The sequence below is a fragment of the Astatotilapia calliptera genome, chromosome 4 (assembly GCF_964374335.1).
Source record: "Astatotilapia calliptera chromosome 4, fAstCal68.1, whole genome shotgun sequence".
Lineage (NCBI taxonomy): Eukaryota > Metazoa > Chordata > Actinopteri > Cichliformes > Cichlidae > Astatotilapia > Astatotilapia calliptera.
In genome coordinates this window covers 26,474,200-26,477,427 of record NC_137425.1, presented here as the reverse complement: position 1 = coordinate 26,477,427, position 3,228 = coordinate 26,474,200, and the positions used below count along the sequence as shown (strand labels likewise).

The 3,228-nt window shown below is 41.3% G+C and overlaps 1 long non-coding RNA gene across 1 annotated transcript; it reads left to right on the top strand.

Moving 5' to 3' along the window:
- The first annotated feature begins 633 nt into the window (after positions 1-633).
- LOC113020066 (uncharacterized) lies at positions 634-2,167 on the top strand. The gene is made up of 3 exons (XR_003272149.2): positions 634-1,399; positions 1,556-1,845; positions 1,955-2,167. It is a non-coding gene; the product is annotated as an uncharacterized LOC113020066 (long non-coding RNA).
- Positions 2,168-3,228: the final 1,061 nt, after the last annotated feature.

Sequence of the window (3,228 nt, the reverse complement as noted above, 5' to 3'; positions counted from 1 at the left end):
CGACGGCCAGAAAGAGTTCACTTTGCAACAGGGCAACATGAAAATATAGACGACACAAATGTGGATAAAAAGCATTAAAAACTTAGGCCTGTGCATGTGGGAGTTATACTTGCATGTTAGACTGTTGCACTGTAGCTGTAAACGGGTAAACTGTGCATAAAGTCATTTAAACTAGTATGTTACCTATAATAACGTTTTCTTTTGCGTGTATTAAATGATCTTGTGGCAGACATGTCACCAAAGTTTGCAGCTGGGATAAAAATGTTCAGTTTTTGCTAATAAGTAGAGTATCTTACATCTCGAATTAACTCAAGTGCATAATGATCACCAGGCCTGTTTCTAGCTTTTTTGGGGGGCGGGGGGGGGGGGGGGGGGGGGGGCTGTGCGTGTTCCTGATTGGGGGCCTTTATTTTGTATTTAAAACTAAAATCAGGGAATAAAACAAGTAAACACTGAGACTTTATTCACTGTAGAAAAGCTAATCCCCAAAGTGTTTATTTACAAATATGCAAGCAATGTTCTGCAGCATCATCTGAATTCTCAAATGTACACACACTGTCACATGTTTACAGGAGCCACATGTAACTGTGATCATCTTTAAAATCCTCAAAGCTTCTGCTTTTGGGCTTTTTTAACTAAAGTTTTAATCTCCTTCTTCATTGTGGCTTATGCTACAATTATTCACCTGATAAGACAGTCACCTCTGGGTAGAGGTCCCTCATTACACCACAGCCTAATGATGATCTTGAACTCATTACCCCCCACACACAAGGCAGGGCTCTCCTATTATTGTAGCTTGCTTTTCTTTATATCCTACATGTCATTTTAAACCATATAAGTGCCACACGTGACCAATCTTGGCCAGTTACAAAGGTATTTTGTGCATCTGCATTGTTCAAAAACGGCAATAAGCAGCAATGATTATAACAGAAATTAGAGTTTAATACAACATGGACTTTGGTGTTTGTTTAGCTTATGCAAATTATTATTTGACATGTCATTTGGGGGTATGCAGCAGTGAAGCTCTAACACGACGAGCCCATAAGTTGACACGTCTTTTATTACACTGACCTTGATGCATTGTCCTGGTTTTAGTTCTTATGATTTTATGTGAACATGTTGGATATTTTTTGTCGTTACAATCACTGTGGACAAGTTATTCAACCGTGCGAGTGGTTTAAGTAGTTTATGGACATATGAAAGGGTTTGTTATTTTTTAAATGTTTCATGAACTACTAACTGATGTCTGCATTACTGTCATTTTTGTGTATACCTGCAGCTTACTGTGCCCGGTCACCTCAAAGACCATAATTATTGTAAGAGAAACACTGCATGCCAGGCCCGTGATGCAAAGAAACCCAGAGCCAGCAGGAAACAACCGTGCTGCAGCAAGGACCAGGTTGGATGTGTAAAATTTCAGGAACAGAATCATTTGAGGGTTTTGAAGTTTGGACTTCATTGTGGTTCATCAAATTTATATTTTTGTCTTGTTTGAAAAAAAATGAGGTTGCTATTAACTACTGACATTCCCTTGTGTGCTTCTGACCTTTCCCAGGTTGTTAATTCAACCCAGAGGCCCCGGCGCCGTGACAGAACAGTCAGTCAGCCCCGGAAAAGGAAGCGAAGCCCAGCATCCAGTTCTTCCCGACCTCCAAAGACCTCAGTGCCTCCCTCTGCAATCTCACATGATGACCTGCCAGTGTCAAAATAATTGCCCCCCAGACCCGAGCCATGCAGTACCGACCACCAGCCAACCAGCTCCAGTGACAGCCCTTTAAAAATCCACAACCTCTCAGTGGAAGATTATCAGCGAGTCTACCATGAGGTGGTAGATAGCATGCTGACGTACGTTTGTCTCCAAATGTCCTGTCACTTTTTAAAATCGCCAGCTCTAAAATGGTTACAGTATGGTTTTTGACCACATGCATCATTTTGATTGAATTTCTTCTTGCAGGTCCAAGAATGGCCGCAAACGTCCCTACAGTTTAGAGCTGGGGAGAAGTATTAAACAAAAGCTGTGGGAGAGACTGAATCGTCCTATGGTGGAGACATCAACCAACGAGGACGGACTTGAAGAAATTGACATTGTGTATGGGCAAAAAGTCAAAATCCCACAATATGATTTTCTGTAAATAGTTCACATGTGACTTTGATTAAAATATAATTTCTGCACAAGTTTGTGTTTCTGTGTATTATAGATATATTCCACTGTGTGTTTGGACAACTGTTTAAGGTCACTGCTGAGAAAATTCATAAAACCTTCATAGGACTTTTATTTTGAAAAAGCAATTCAATTCAATTCAATTCAATTTTATTTATATAGCGCCAAATCACAACATAAGTCGCCTCAAGGCGCTTCATAGATACAGAGAAAAACCCAACAATCATATGACCCCCTATGAGCAAGCACTTTGGCAACAGTGGGAAGGAAAAAACTCCCTTTTAACAGGAAGAAACCTCCGGCAGAACCAGGCTCAGGGAGGGGCGGCCATCTGCTGTGATCGGTTGGGGTGAGAGAAGGAAGACAGGATAAAAGACATGCTGTGGAAGAGAGACAGAGGTTAATAACAGATATGATTCAATGCAGAGAGGTCTGTTAATACATAGTGAGCAAGAAAGGTGACTGGAAAGGAAAAACTCAATGCATCATGGGAATCCCCCGGCAGCCTACGTCTATTGCAGCATAACTAAGGGAGGATTCAGGGTCACCTGGTCCAGCCCTAACTATATGCTTTAGCAAAAAGGAAAGTTTTAAGCCTAATCTTGAAAGTAGAGATAGTGTCTGTCTCCTGAATCCAAACTGGAAGCTGGTTCCACAGAAGAGGGGCCTGAAAACTGAAGGCTCTCCCTCCCATTCTACTTTTAAATACTCTAGGAACAACAAGTAGGCCTGCAGAGCGAGAGCGAAGTGCTCTAATAGGGTGATATGGTACTACAAGGTCATTAAGATAAGATGGGGCCTGATTATTTAAGACCTTGTATGTGAGGAGCAGGATTTTGAATTCAATTCTGGACTTAACAGGAAGCCAATGAAGGGAAGCCAAAACAGGAGAAATATGCTCTCTCTTTCTAGTCCCTGTCAGGACTCTTGCTGCAGCATTTTGGATTAGCTGAAGGCTTTTCAGTGAGTTTTTTGGACATCCTGATAATAATGAATTACAGTAGTCCAGCCTGGAAGTAATAAATGCATGAACTAGTTTTTCAGCGTCACTCTGAGACAGGATATTT